The sequence below is a fragment of the Grammomys surdaster genome, unplaced genomic scaffold, assembly GCF_004785775.1.
Source record: "Grammomys surdaster isolate TR1022 unplaced genomic scaffold, NIH_TR_1.0 193, whole genome shotgun sequence".
NCBI lineage: Eukaryota > Metazoa > Chordata > Mammalia > Rodentia > Muridae > Grammomys > Grammomys surdaster.
In genome coordinates this window covers 4,918,025-4,934,579 of record NW_021604638.1, presented here as the reverse complement: position 1 = coordinate 4,934,579, position 16,555 = coordinate 4,918,025, and positions in this window count along the sequence as shown.

The following is a 16,555-nucleotide window of genomic DNA, read 5'->3' as shown; positions in this document are numbered from 1 at the left end:
TTAAGGCAGAGTAAAAAACAAAATAGAGAAAAGGAAGGAGGAGGGTCTGAGTCAGGTAAACCCACAAAATCATACTTCTGTGGTACACGCAGGAAAGAGAAAGTAGGACGGTGGCCCGTACGACCTTAAGCTTAAAAGAAGACAGATTCCAACTGGCTGCATTGCAACAGCTGTGTCTGAGCTCTTACGAGGAAAGGGTGGACCCGACGTTGGGAAGGTCAAAAATAAAATTCGTTTCTTCTGGTTTCTTACTTGCTAAGAACAAAAGCAAAATGGGCGCCATATTAAATTTCGGGACTCATTCTCCATTTGTTAAGATGTACATACAAATACATGCACAATCGTACATACAAACACATACACACATACACACATACATGTATGTACACACATCAGTTGCAATGGGTCGTCGTCAATATAATATGCTAATTGTGTCAGGGAGAGGGTATGTCACTTGGGTATGAACAGCAAATACTAACTCTGGAAAGTTCTGTCAAGTCCAGCATCCCATGAGTGCCCAGGGGGCATCTCCCAGAGAGTAGGGAGGCGGGGCAGTGAGGGACACATCCTGCAGGAAGTCAAGTCCATTTTGACTTGAGGTAGACGGATCCAACAGATGTGTGTTCTGTGTCTGTGTGCACGTGCCTCCACTGTGGGTGTGAAGACAGAGAGAATGAGGGAACAGAGACACTGGGATCAGGGATTCCCCTGCCAAGATACAGATAACCTGTGCAAGAGAAGGAGACCAAGCCAGAGATTCCCTCCACAACGCACCACTGGAACCTTCCTGAAGAACTAAGCTGATCTGGAACGTTGGATGCTTGGCTCATGGTAGGAGAGAGGAAAGGAATTACCTGAGGAATCGAGGTCAGGAATAACCCACCCAGAGCCCCCTCCTGTCCTTCCCCTGACATAGAAAACCCTGGTTTTAAAAAGAAAATGGGTGAACCAAACCGTAGTCTCGGAGGAATGGGGCTGCTCAGACTCACTACCTTCTATGCTGAGCACCTAAGGAGCGTCTGATGAATCTGCCTTGCTACAAGTCAGAGCCTCTTGGTAACCATGACTCAGAGCGACTGCAGAAGAATTCTCCAAGTGAGACCTTGCAGGGTGCGCATTTAGAAATTGGATCCCCCCCTCCCATTCCCCATTATGTTGATTATATCTTTCATCCCCAAGACGAGGACGAAGATCCTCGCACCTCCTCCCCTCCCTCTGTAATCCTCACCCCTCATTTCTCTCCGCTCCCCCCAGCATCCCACAGCCCTAAGGCAGTGGCAATGTTCCAAGGAGTTCATTAAAGCCAGCCACCTCCCCATTGCCCACCGGGCATTCCCAGCAGCCCCCAGGGCCATGGCGGTCCAGAAGCAAGTCAGTCACTTGGAAGGGAGTGGTCGGCTCTGAGGATAGGGGACACCCACACACACACACTTTGCACGAATGAGAGGAGCCAGCAAACAGTTAATGGTTTAATCCTTTACAGAAAAAGTCACGGCAGACTCTCGATTCTTGATGGTAATGAAGGTGTCACACATTGTCTAGAGAAAGTTGTGCCTGGCAATCTTCCCTTTTTCGGATGCCTACCCCAGTGACATTTCCTCTCACATCCACCTTAATGAAATGCATAATTAACATATTCTAATTGTGCTGAGCGCGGCGATGATTTTGACAGAACTCACTTTCCATGTCTAATTTGATGCTAATTTAATCTGTTCCTCTCCCGCTGACATGACCTTTCTTGATTGAGTTTCACTGAGGAAATTTTTTGATGGATTGATTTATCAGCAGTGCGGAGACAACAAAGGCTCAGGGTGCGTGACAGAAAATAGGAAGGGACCGGCCCTCGAAGCCAGCGCGCTCTGAACTTGCTGGCTGGAATGTCCTCTTCCCAGAGACAGCTTGTCTGATCTACTGATGGAATTTGAGCAATGTGACATCCGTGGGTGGGTTTGATCTTCCGATAAAGACAGTAAATATCTTCTTGTGGCTGTAGCGTTTTGCATGGAAAGCCTCTACGGCAACCCGAAGGAAGGCCAGGCACTGCAGCCGCTGATTCTTCTGCGGATCCATCTCTTCCGGCCTTGATTCCTGGATAGGATGCAGCATCGGGTAGATTCAACCCACAGGGAAGGCTGAAAGGCAGGAAGACGGCGTCCATCTTAAATTACCATGAAGAAAGATACTTACACTAGGGCATGTGGCATAAACCTGCTCTCAGATAAGATTTGTGGGTTTTCCTTCAGAGTTCCCCATGCCCTAATACATCCAGTTCCAGGTCTGAGTCATGTAGGTCAGGACACTGAGAGTTGTGGATGTTCTCAATTCTCATAGTCAACTGGCAAAAGGAACATTCGCCTTTCTCAGGCTGCAGATGCAGAGGTCAAAGCTGGACCCCGGGTTCTAGATGACTCACAGAGAACCACCCCTGAGCCTGCATGCTGTATAAAACTGGCTGGGTTTTTTTTTTCCCAGCAGATTTTAAGGCTTAGATCTGCATGGTTAGGTCAGGGTGTCTCAGCCCATTCCACTGAGGTCATTTCAGGCCAGGGAATTTTTGTTGGAAAAATGGAGGAGTACCCCGTTCTTCCCAGCTTCTACCCACTAGAAGTTGGTGGCAAGCTCCCTTCCGGAGTCATGTCAGCTAAATCTATGCACAAGCTCACTATAGATCTCCCTGGAGCCAAAAGAACACCCCCAACTGAATACCCCTGACATCATAATGTCACATGTGACATCATAATGTCACAGCCCCAGCTGGACTCCTTGCCCCTCCATCTTCTCGATGCCCTATGTCCCCTCATGGGCAGTCCACCCAAGAGCTTCCCCAGCTCCTTTTCTGTCAGAGCACAGATGAATACACTGTATGAAATATTGATTTATCTATGGTCGGTCTTCACTCATTAACCTATGTGCCCCATACGATTAGGACCTTGTCAGATCGTTCGCTCTTTCTGTTTTGTTTTGTTTAATTAGGATAAAACACATAGGATACAAAAATTAGTCTTTTGGTTTGTATTTTTAAGAGTGTGTGTGTGTGTGTGTGTGTGTGTGTGTGTGTGTGTGTGAATGTGTGTACCCTCAGAGACCAGAAGAAGGGGTTGGCCCTCCTAGATCTGGAGTCGCAGGCAGCGGTGAGATCCCCGATGTGTGTGCTGAGAATTTTCCTCTGGTCCTCTGCAAGAGCAGGACATGTTCCTAACCACTGAGCCCAATCTTGTTTCAGCCATGTGGAGTGCACACACCCACATTGCCATCTCATTTCATGTTTTCCTCATCTCTACAGGAAACCACACACACAACCATGTCTCCCCTTTGCCCCCCTGGGAACCAGTCATCTGCTCTTTGTGGCTGGGAATCTGCCTGGTCAGGACATTTCACACAAGTGAAATAAGTGCAGTGGCTTTGAGGGAGGGTCCATCTCAGGACTGATAAGCTTAAAATGAATCTACCTCGTAACTCAATCATTCCACCCCAACGTATGTATCAAGAAGAGTTGAAAGCAGAAACTCTTCAAAACATTTTTAAAGAATTTAAAATGTAACAGCCTGTGTACAGGGATCTCCGTAGATGTCACTGTAGCTAAATGGTACCCACAGGCTGGCAACCGCTATGCAGATGTGCTGTGTCCATAAAGAGAAGTAGGGGGCTGATGTGTGCGGCCAACAGGGGCACCTTGCCTGTTCTTTCTGCCGTGTGTCTTCATCATTAAGAACAATACCAGGCACGAAGTAGGTATCCTGTAAATACAGCCTGGATACATGAAAGCTATAAAAAAAACAATACAACAAGAAAGCCAGGCAAGCAACATTGTGGCTAAGAAGAGGCAGTCAGAAAATGCTGGTGGTGACTGTATTTCTGTTTATAAAGTAGAGAGGGAGGGAGGGGGAAAGAAAGGGAGGAAAGAAAAAAGGAGAGGGGACGGGAGGAAAAAGGAAGGAAGGTAAGGAAGAAGAGGGGGAGGAAGAAATGGAAGAAGGAAGGAAGGAAGGAAGGAAGGAAGGAAGGAAAGAAGGAAGGGAGGGAGGGAGACTTTAGAAAACAAAGCCAAACTCATATTGACCTGTACTTTTTTTTCCCCTTGTAGAATAGCTGGGTGGGAGAGAAGGGCCAGTTGTATGAACGACACTAAACTTGTGTGATGTGCAGTCTCAGTGTGACGATCTGCCTGTCGTCCCCAGTTTTCTTTTTGTTTTTAAGCAGACGAGCACAGGGTGCCCACAGTAATAGACATTTTTCTTCAAAGCGGCCTCCCCCGGGAAGATGAAATATTCATTCCAGTGGTTGCTGCTACTGCAAAGACTCTTTGCAGAATGTCTTCAGGAGCTGCCTTACGAGCCCACAAGGCCAGCAAGCTAACGAGATTATAATCATTATAATCACACTCGAGCGTACATCAAAAGCAGTTTAACTCAATGGAATGACCTGGCCTACTTCGATAGCCTCTATGTTAGCTGGCATCTGGCTCTGTTCATGGGCTAAGTTGCTCTGTGACTCCAAGCTGGGCTAAGTACCTAAATGTACAAACACAGAAGCAAGCAAGCTGGGGCATGTCTGGGGGCCAGCTGTCTTGGGTTTCAGTTCCAGCTCTGACACTAGCTGTAAGACTATGCCTCAGTTTCCCCCTCTGTAAAAGTCCATAATGATCACCCTACATCAAGAGTTCTCTCGGGAGTTAAGGTAGTTAACATCTATATACAACAGGCAATAAGCAATGCCCAGGCCCTGCTGAGATCCTCTAGGCATGAGTTCTTCTTATAAGATATGTGAATGAACCAATTTAGTATTGCATGGCTTCCAAAGGGGATACTTAAAAAATAATTTCTGCTAAGGAATCAAGTATGGGACTGAAGAGATAGTTGGTTCTGTGGTTAAGAGCACTCACTGATCTTCCAGAGGACCAGAGTTCAGTTCCTAGCACCCTATCAGGCACCACACAACCACTTGTACTAAGGGCTCTGCTGCCCTCTGCTGGTCTCCAGAGGTACCTGCACATGTGCACACACAGAGACATACATACATATAAAATTGACTGGAGTTTCTTGACTCACCAGCTCTTCCTTGAATTCTGTCGACCTCTTCTGTCATCTACTAAGACACAGAGCTTCCTGTCTTCCTATGGCATAGGGCTCTTGGGATGACTCTGGGCCACCTGAAGAACCCAATCATCTTGCTTTCTCAGAATCCGCAATGCCTTGGGTAAAGTCCCCTGGCCATTCACAGGCTGCAGGATTAGGAAGTGGGTGTCCCAGAGATCCTTATCCAGACCATCACAAGTGACTTCCCTTGGATGTAGTATGGTGCTTGACAATGGAGTTCTTTCCCATGGCTCTATGACTATGTGTTCATTTGAAGAAAGAACACAGCTTGGAGGCACACCCAGAACTCAGATTTGGATGGACCTCAGAATGGTACCATCCTTTGCCGTTGTCCGCCTCAGTGGCTTTGTAAGAAATGTGCATTTGGCCAACAATCCCAGGCTAGCCTCAAATAAATGCCACACTGGAGACTCTCTCTGCTTAGCTGTGTGGTCATAGCATCGCACGCTACATATAAATACCATGTTTCATTATGCCTGTCCAAGGCCCACCCAGATAGTCACTGCCAAGTCAAAATGTTACTGTTACTTTGTACTATTTCTGTAGCACCTAGAACTGTCCGGCACACCTTACAGAAGAGCATAAGTAATACACATTGTATACATTAACAGGGGTTCTTATTGAGGGGCTTTGAGGTACTGAAAGTGGTGACTTTTCTACAAAAATGAAATACATCGTGTCTGTTCTGCCAACATTCCACAAGGGAAACCCTGTGTTTGTTGGACTGCTGTGTGACCTGGGGCCACTTTGATATCCCTGGTGTATGACACAGACGCTAAGGAACCAGTCGGGCTCAAGGTGATGCTCCCTAACCAAGTCATTCCTTTAGAATTGTTGTCTTCTTCAACTTCTATTTTTATTTATATGTTGGTTGTATGTGTGCACTCACACACTCACATACATGTATTTGTGCCATGGCATACATGTGAACAACCTGTTAGGAGTCAGTTCTCTCCTTTCACCATGTGGGTCCCAGGGATTGAACTCAAGTCACCAGGTTTGGCAGCAAGCCTCTACACCCGCTGAGCTCATCTCTCTGGCCCTGGAATCGCTCAGTTCTGATAAGCTGGGATCCAAGGAACCCAGCTGTTGTGGAATGACTTACTCTGAGGCTCCAGCCATAATTTTTTGGCCTCTGACTATTTCTGGATATGATTTTGTTTTCATTTGTCAGTCTAAAATGAAAATGTAACATCTCAATTACAATCCACGAGAGAGAAGCAAAGAAGGGGTGATTTACATTTGATTTGGACAAGAATAATTTTGTCAACTTCTAATCTGCCAATAGTCAATTTTTTGAAATAAAAGCAAACTTCTCATTAATTCACTGTTTTTTTCTTTATTGAGAGAAAAGATTTTTTTCTTGTCAATTGTGGATTTTTAAATTTTTTTATTTTTGTTTGATTTTTATATAAACTTTTTAAGATTTTCATTCTTAAGTGCTGTTTACATGATTTACCCCTCTTGTCAGCTCTTCCCATGACCTCCCATCTCTCTCCCAAATTCATGATCTCCACTTTCTATAGCTATATGTATAATAGATACATGCGTATAAAAGTGTGTATGTATGCTACACACACAGCATATCTACAACCAAGATGATTTAGTGTTGTGTGTGTGTGTATGTGTGTGTGTTTGTATGTGCACGCACACGCGCATGTTCAGGGCTGACAACGTGGGATTGAATAACCTATAGCAAGTCTCACCCCTGGAGAAGCCTGTCTCTCCCTCTCAGCAGCCAGTGACTGCCCGTAGCACTTCGTCTACAGATACATCCTTGCCAGATAGCAGGTGGACTGGTGTCATTATTCAGATAAATCACATTTTTAACCCAGAGTCACCTATTGAAATGTGGAATACGTCATTTCTTATGAAAGCCAAGCAAACTGCAAGCTTCAACAAACCCAGCCAAGGTGGACATGGAGACAGGAGCCTCTGTCTCACTCAGCATTGCCAAGGCCGAGGTAGGAGGATCTCAAGGTTGGGACCAGCCTGAGCTAACTACACAGTGAGCTGTTGTCTCGGATTGACAACAATACAGTTTGAGAAAGTAACACAGCAGCAGAAATTAGACTTCTCGACGGAGGGTGTTGAAGGACAGGAAGGTTTGCTGCGGGGGGGGGGGGTGTTTTACAAATTGTGTTTTCAATGCACCTTCAGGGTGCCAGTTTAGTATGAAGGTGCCAGTTTACAAGTATCAGTTGGTTCTCTTTCAATGCAGGCATCAGTCTGGGTCACACACAAAATTAACTCAATTATCATCGCAGAACTCTGAAGACTATCAGAGAATAGACTAGAATTCTAATGCTCGTCTCCCAAGCTCCTTGCCCCACGTTTATTCAGTGAAGCACTAATCTAGGAACCAGCTGTGAAGGGACTGTGCAGGAACCACTAACTCCAGGTCGGTAGGTCAGTGTTCCTTAAGCACAGGAATGCTCCCAATCAGACAGGCCTGGTTCTTTTAAAATCAGGCCTTTTTCTCCAACCGGAAGCAAAAGAAGTTAGAGAGTGATGGAGAGATGACTTGGGGTTTGACAATACCTGCTGTTCTTCCATAAGACATGAGTTTGGTTCCCAGCACCCACACCAGATGCTTCACAACCATCTGTAAGTGCAGGGTCAGGGGAATACACTGCCCTCTTCTGGTGTCTATGAGCGCTGCACTCGTGAGCATACACTTACACAGAGGCATTATGTACACACACTTTGAAATAAATCTTTTTTTAATTAAAAATAAATTCTAAAAAATAATGTCCCACACAGATCCAAATGAAGAAGAAAAAAACTCAGACCAAAAAGATTTGATTCCAAAGTTGCCCCTGTTGGTACTTTATAGACTTTTACAATGTTCTACACTGTTCTATGACTCTGTTTCCCTAGTTTGTGCCAGTAATCCCTCCTCCTAAGCTCACTGGGAGGAATGAAGAGAGGAAAGTGTATCTAAAGTGTTGAGTATTAGCACACCCAGTGAGCGTGAAGAAAGACAACTATTCAGTGTGTTTAAGGTTTAGCTTTCATATATATATATATGTTCACATGTACCTGCACAAGTGCCCAGAGAGGCCAGAAGACATCATGATCTGGAGACTGGATTACAGACAGTTGTAAGCTGCCCAATGTGGGTGCTGAGAACCAAATTCAAGTCCTCTGGGAGAACAGCAAGCGTTCCTTAACACTGGTCTGTCTCTCCATCCCTGAACTATTATATTTTTAAATATTATTCCACTTAAAATATCATTCGCTGACTCTCTTGCCATCTGAGTTCGTATGCTAAAGCCATGTAAGTCTTCATGGAGGGGGTGGATGGTTCTGCAAGTTGAGAGCATTGGGTAGCGTTCAGCATCGGCGTACAGCCAGTTCAACGCCCATCTGTCTTTCTTCAGGGCCCCTCCCCTAAACTTCCTTCTTCCCCCGGTATACCCCATAGTCAGTCAACCCTCTAAGTTTTCAAAACCAAAGCCCTTTAATTCCCCAGCCCTCTGCAACACTTGCAAATAAGTGACCTGCTTTCACACAGGCCCACAGGGAAACTGGACAATGGTCCTAAGAACTCATTTAGGTCAAACTGGTAGTGGCCAGCCAAGGCTTTGCTTCACACGCCCGCACTTCACCAGGGGCTTTCAGTGCCTGACCGTGAAGACAGGGGTGAAGATTTTAGTTGTCAGCTTCAGGGATGGGAGAAGGATAATTTGAGGGTAAAACTTTCTGGTTTGATGGAAAGAGCCGATGTACATAGCAAGTGTTCTGTGGTACCCAGAAAGATGGTGAGTGGGCTCAGCAACAGAGACTAAGGAAAGAATGAAGTCCTGCGTGCAGCCAGCCCATCTTCCCTCGTGGTATATAACTGTCCACTCTCAGTAATTTGGCTGAAAAGCATTTATCATGTGCTTCTATGTAAATGATGTCCTAGAAATATTTATCTGAGCTGGGAGTGGCACATTTGCTTAATCCCAGCTCTAAGAAGGCAGAGACAAGCAGACTTCTGTGAGTTCAAGGACAGCGTGGTCTACCTGGGAAAGTCCAGGGCAGCCAGGGATGCATAATGAGATACCGATATCATCTTTTAAAAATCAACAATTTTCCTTTCTGTCAGAAACTAGTCCCGCTTATGGCCTCAGATCCAGCTCCTGCTGTGATGAAACATTCTGACAAAAGCCACTTGAGGGGGAAGGACCTCATTGTGGCTTGCAGTTCAAGGGTGCAGATCACCATGAAGTACAGGGAGCCTGGAGCAGCTGGTCCCATAAGCCACAGTCAGGAAGCAGAGATGTGTACGCTGCTGTTCAGTTCCTTCTTCCACTTTACAGAGTTGGGATTCCAGCCAGAAAACTATGTGGGTCTTATTCACCGCAATTAACATAATCAAAATAATCTACATGGGCGTGCCCAGAGCCCACCCCCACGTGACTCTAGACTCTCAAACTGACAATCAGTACTAACCACTGCACCTACAGATTGCTTGGTAAGTTTCTTTTTTCAACCTCATCCTGAACACCTTTTCCTTTAAATATTCTACACCGGTTCTTAAAGGAGACACAGAAATATCCCGTGGAGCAGCTGGCTGCAGGCTGCCCGACGCTGTCAGATGCTAGCTACACATTTACATTGTCTCCACGTTTGGTTCTAGTTAGCAGTGCAGAACTAAACTTTGCAGCCAAGACTCCTCGTGTATCTACACCTGAGTCCTCGGCTTAAATTTCCACACCTAACGCTGCCGAGTGGAGGGGCTGCAGATCTGAAGATTTTGCTGAAATGTGTTAGGCTCCATCACGGAACCATCAGTCAGTCAGCAAAGGTATGAGTAATCAATTTAGAACAAAGTGAAATGGTAAGCTAGTGGAGAGGCGCTAGTAATTCTTAATAGAAAAGCAAGCTAGAGAAAGACAGTAGAGGGTAACAAAATGACCACATCGGCCCAGAACTGAGGCACTTTCCAGCCTGTGGATATTTCCATGTTAAAGTAAGGTCAGTCAGTCCCAGGCAAGCTATATAGCTGGTTTTCCTCTCTAAGATGACTAAGGTTAGCTGTCTACACCGTCTGGACTTTCATGTACTCATGATTACAGGGAGGCAAGAGTCACCCTGAGTCCCATTGCTGGATACAAGGTTACCACAAGTTTAATCAACTTGTTGAAACTAAGATGGTAAACGGCACATGTCTTCCTTAGGGTGTCTATTGCTGTGATGAGACACCAGGACTGAAAGCAAGTTGGGGAGAAAAGGATTTATTTGGTTTACACATCCACATTGTAATCCTTTATTGAAGAAAGCCAAGACGGAAACTCAAACAGGGCAGGAGCCTGGAGGCAGGAGCTGATGAAGAGGCCATGGAGGAGTGCTGCTTGTTGGCTTGCTACTCGTGGCGTACTTAGCCTGCTTTCTTATAGAACCCAGGATCGCAGCCCAGGGATGGGACACCCATAGAAGGCTGAGCCTTCCCCATCAATCACTGATTAAGAGACTGCCTTCCAGTTGATTCTTACAGAGGCATTTTATGAAAAAGAGCTTCCTCTTTCCAGTGACTCTAGCTTGGGTCAAGTTGACATAAAACTCACCAGCACAATGAGGAAGTGATTAAGCACTTTGAAATGTAAGGACAAAATAAAAGTTAAAGAAAATCAAACTCGGACATCAAAGGCTAGAGAGGTGGCTTCCGATGGCTCAGTCAGTAATAACGCTTGCAGGGCCAGACCAGTGACTAAAGTCTGGGTCCTGGGGTGCACATGAAAGCCAGGCTTGGCAATGCATACCTGTCACCCCAAAGCAGGCAGGGCAGAGCCAAGCAGACCCTGGGGCCTTGGTAGCTAGCCAGACTAACCCAGAGAGCAAGTTTTTAGCCTCAGTAAGAAACCCACCCTATCTCTAAATAAATATACAAACAGGGTGGAAAGTAGTCAAGAAAGGATAGCCAACATCCATCTCCGAGCTCCCCATGTGACTTCATAGGCTAGCACCCATGCACACAAGACACACTTCACACAAACACACGAATGATAGTAATGACGTAGACGGACAGAATGGAAAGCAGGCTTTTAGTTCTGTGATGCTCCCTGGGACATCCACAGCGCCATGCTCTCTCACTGGCTTCCCCTGACTCTGTCTATCGGAGCTCAACTATTTTCCCTTAGGATGTTTTCTTTATAGCTTTAGGAATTCTGAGCGGGATATGTGAACAAGTCACCACTTCAGCTTATAGAGACTCAATATGGTGTTCTGCAAGTTCTTAATCCAAGAAAACGTGATTCAGCATTTATACATGCACACACACATTTATATACACACACATCTGCATTCTCTCATACATACATGCGCACATGCACATACACACATGTACACATATACACATGCACATACACACATACATATGAACACACAAAAATGCATTCTGTCATGCACACATGCACACATGCACACATGCACACATGCACACATGCGTGCACACACACTAAATCCATATGGCTGGCCCATTGTAGGAACCAGATTCAATACACCACAGTACCAAAACCCCTAGTTTTTGTGTTTGTTTGGTTGGTTGGTTGGTTGGTTTGAGGGTTTTGTTTGTTTGTTTGTTTTGTTGAGTTTTTTTGTTTGGGGGGGGTTGACTAAAGGGCCACCCTGCAAACATGCTTTCACTCTATCATTCAGATTGATAAATGAAATTCTAGAGGGTTGTCACTAACTTGAGGGAGACCAGGGCAAATTAAAGAATCCAGTGTCACAGATATTCCATTTTATGACACATGATTCGTTTACACATGATTCGTTTTGTGATGTTTGCTTTGGTGCGGTGTTCACACTCTTCTGACACGTTCTGCCTGGATTACGCTTGTCTTCATGACCTGTGTTTTAAGGGTCTGGGACAGAGATGTAGCTTTACACAGGAGCCCCTCAAATGTTGGCTGGAGCACGGGCTGGGGATTGGTTAGGGAGAAAAGTATGATTTACTAATCGTGTGGATTCTTCCTCTAATCTTCCCTGGAAGATGTGTTGGTGGATTCATTCAATTCGAAGATATTTTCCACATGCGTCATCAGGATGGACCCATGATCCACCTTGCTTCCGTCCTACAGAGCTCACACTGTTACTGGAGGGCTAGGTAATCGGGGAGGTTGGTTCTTTAGAGACGTGGTTTCAGTGGTTTATGTCTGTGGGTGGGATGGAAAGATGACTGTATAAATCTGGATGTGAGCGTGGTTGCCTTTGGAGGTCAGAAAAGAACATCAACTCCCCTGGAGCTAGAGTTACAGAAGGCCCGTTGCCCTTCGCCCTTCCAGAGCTGAGTGCTGGTGACCAACCTCAAGCCCCCTGCAAGATCAGGGCATGCTCTTAACTGCTGAGCTGTCTCTCCAGCCCCAGATTTGCTTACTAAGAAAAAGACTTTTTTTTTTTTCTCTGTATAGCCCTGGCTGTCCTGGAACTCACTCTGTAGACCAGGCTGGCCTCGAACTCAGAAATCTACCTGCCTGTGCCTCCCAAGTGCTGGGATTAAAGGCATGACCACCACTGCCTGGCCCCCCAAAAAAAGACATTTTTTAAGAGAAGAAAAAGTAATTATATGTGATAATTGTTCTGAGGAAAATTAAAGAGATTTTTGAGGAAATACTTAGGAGAGAAGGGAATTCCTTTGTGCAAAATGGCCAAGAAATGCTTCTCTACTGGAAACAAATGTTTTTGTGACATTGCTCATAATAACCAAAAACTACGAACATCCAAATGTCCTTCAAGTAGTACATGGATAAATAAAATATGGTTTATCCACATAATAAAACACTAATGAGCAATTAATAAAAGATGAAGTACAGACACATGCTGTAATAATCATGAGCCTGAAAAAACATTACACAGTCTAAAGCCACAGCATCCTGAACACACCCAGTCTTCTCTGACACACGTTAGTCCAAGTGAAAGAATCCAGACACAAAAGCCTTCACTTCATGGAATCCCACTTACATGAAATAGCACAGAAAGGCAGATTTACAGAAATGCAACCCAGATGGCAAGCTCCTCCTGACGGACGGTGGGAATGGATGGATGGCTTTCGTAAGGCAATTAGAGCGTTCTAAGGTTAAATTTCAATGGGAACTGAATGACTAAGATCGTGCTAAGAACCACTGAACGATACTTCTTAAACAAATGTGTTTTGTATATGTAGCTGCTATCAGTGACGCTGAGAGAGAACTTTCTAGGGGGAGGGAGCCTGTGAGAAGATCCCGTGATGAGGGAGGCTTGGAATGAGCAGGGAAATCAGCTTGAGGAAGGCAAGGATGGTCTAAGCACGCTGAGCAAACAGAGAGGATACAGGGGGCTAGAGCGGCGAGCTGGAGGAAGCTCACGCATGAAGGGCCTCATGCAATACAGCGCCACCACGAGGTATTATTAAGGAAATGCCATGTAATTCATTTGTAGCGTACCTCATTCTCCATTAACAAGAATAATACAACCAATACTGCCCATTTACTATTTTAGGACTGGTACTAACTTATAATCCCAGGAATAGGTACCACGGTCACAAAGTAAAGAAAATAAGACCAGGATGTCGTCCCACTAAGGAAACTTCGATGAGAGCTGTCCATCAATTTTAAAATCATCATAATCCCACAAATCCCACGGAACACCATCTACACAAGTGACACGGGGATCTGTGGTCAGAGGAGTCCCGCAGTGGGCTTCATACTCTGATGGCCCTTCTTGAGACACTTAATGATTTGGCAAGCGGCCTCAGACTTTTCTTAGAGCCCACACTAACTATGCAACCATTACTGTTGAATGCCGGCCTAGAATCTTGACCGTAAGCTTAATTTTAACTCACACAAGTGAGGTGGCTGGAGAAGAAAAAAGCAAAGCCTTAAGATGAACACAAAATGTCTTCTGTGAATCCACATCAGGAGAGACGGCCCAGCCTGCAGTAGGTTCTCAAAGGGCTTGGTGGAACAAAAGGCTTAGGACTGTTGAATTACCAGAGGGTACAGGTGCTAAGGCTTCGGGTTAGCTACGTAGGAGAGCCAACACCCTGCTCACTCAGCTTCTTCTCGTCCTGTGTCTGTTGGCAGGGTGTTACTCTGGCAACATGCTTTCCAAAGAAACAGGGAAAAAAAAGATAATAAAGATAAATAAAAAATCAGTAGAAGAGAAAACTTCTAAGGATTTTCATTGGTTGCTGTTGTTTGTCTCTCAAGAACACCTAGGCTTGTAATCTTTCTCTCTGTGGAAAAAAAAATTTAAATAAATACCATTGTACTGAATTCATTAATTTTATCAAATATATCACCTATTTTCCACCAGCAAGGGTGAATCCAATTTCTCTCTTGAGCACTTTCAATACTCATTCTTACGTAAGACTTCATCTGAATATAAGAGCTCCATAAAAAATTTATGTTGTTTTTAGTGTTATAATTACATGTAGAATTATTTATGATGATAATACAACTACATTATTATATAACTGTATTATTGTCAGAATTTGTATTAGAAGAAAAGTCAAACTTAAAGGCAAATTTTATATTTAACTTAAAATAACTTCCAACTCATTTAAAGTTCTAAGCTAGTAAGGGCAAGTCATAAAAATAAATTGGCTTCTGGTACAAAATTCTCCAACTGTGAGTGATCAAAATATGACTACGTTGGGCTGGAGAGATGGCTCAGTGGGTAGAGGACGTATCATACAAGCATAATATCTTGAGATTGAAACAGGCAGCCAGCGCTGCCTATGTGTATTCCTGGCCCTCCTACATTGGGACGAGAGGTAGAAAAGAGACAACCCCCAGAAGCATATAGGTCAGTGAGGAACCCTGTTCAAACAATGTGGAGGTCAGGGACCAACACCCACAATCATCCGCCGACCGCCACGCTTGCGCCACGGCGTGGATGCGCACACATACACAAACCCGCAAGCGCCACGGCGTGGATGCGTACTTGAACACAACCCCATGAAAGTCTGATTGAGTCACTTTTGAGACTAATACAGATTAAACGAGCCTCGTTATACACTGAAGTGAGAGCACTCTCCCCCTGTGGAGATACTGGTGTACTGATGATGCCTAATCAGAACCCATAGAACCCCCTGATCTTTGAGCTCTCTCTCGGACAAGTGTTGTTTGTGTCTCTTGCGGCTCCCCTAAGGCGACCGGACTGGGACCTTCACAGTCTCTCTATTCTGGAAAACAAGATGACAGTGTCATGACACAGACCACCAGCAGAGAGAGCGGAGATGTTTCTACAAAAACAAAATGTTAAGTCTGCTCTTAGCCTCAGCTAAGCTTTCCCAAGTGCGGAAATCTTCCTGGGACGTTCGAAAGGATGGTGAGGTTTGTTTCACTTTTACCACAGAAACTCGGAGGGGGAGGGTGGCAGTCCAGACTCAGCATTTCTGAGAGCTGGGGCCATGTAGCTGCAGTTCGTTTAAATATAATTAAAGTGCAGCCGGCTGTTTTGGTTTGTGTCTCGTGGGGTTGGACAGAGTAATGGGCGCTGCGGACTGTCTCTTTGTCAAGGAAGCTGTCTGTGGTCAGGATGTTAATAACGCTTAGACAGCCTACGGTGACCCAGGCCCTGTGCAAGGCCTAGAAAACTCTACTTCGTCTTCACAAAACCCAAAGATCTCTAGTAGTCCCCATTTCTCAGATAGTGAAAATAAAGGTCCAGAAATTAAATATCCTAAATATCAAGGCCCAGAGTCTGTAAACGGTGGACACTGGGTGTCAGATGCCAAGTCTGTTAACTAGTGTGCTGAGACCAAGCTCTTTCTTTGTGTTCTTTTGATTTTGTTGGTTTTTTTTTTTTAAAGAGTTTCCTGTAGCCCAGGCTAGCAAGCTTGATGCATAGCCAAGGCTGACCTTGAACTCTCGTCTCTAGCTTCTACCTCCCACGTGCTGAGATGACATGTGTGTGTTGCCACCTGCCGCTAACATCTTTGTTTAAAGTCTTGTATGTTGCTCCCAGTGGCCAGTGCTGAAGCCGACGTGACTCTTTGTACGAGGCTCTTCCGACCTCTTCTGGCTAGTTCAGTCTCTGCTTTTGAACCGTTCGTGAAGCGTGGGCGAGCCTAGCGCATGGACTTCCGCACAAGGGTCTGAAGCCCCGAACCCAGCTCCTCCAGGATCTGCCTCAGATGGCTGTGTTAGCCGGCCCTTTCCTGGGCGTCAGCTGTGAAGGCTTTGCAAACAGAATGCACCCCAAAACCTGTCAGGCTCATCTACACACCCACAGCGATGAGCACGCGCCTCTATCATTTACACGGGATCTTTGGATTTAGATGCTGGGTCAAGAAAGAATGACAGTTTTGCAGGGAGCTGTTCTTTAGGAGAAATGATATTTTTAGCATCTTCCCCGGGCCTGCAACCTAATAAGTAGATATTGTCCTGGTGACAAATGACAGCTCTTCTGAGAAGAATTACAAGTGTGGGTCTTAAGCTGAGCCTCTCTCTCTCTCTCTCTCTCTCTCTCTCTCTCTCTCTCTCTCT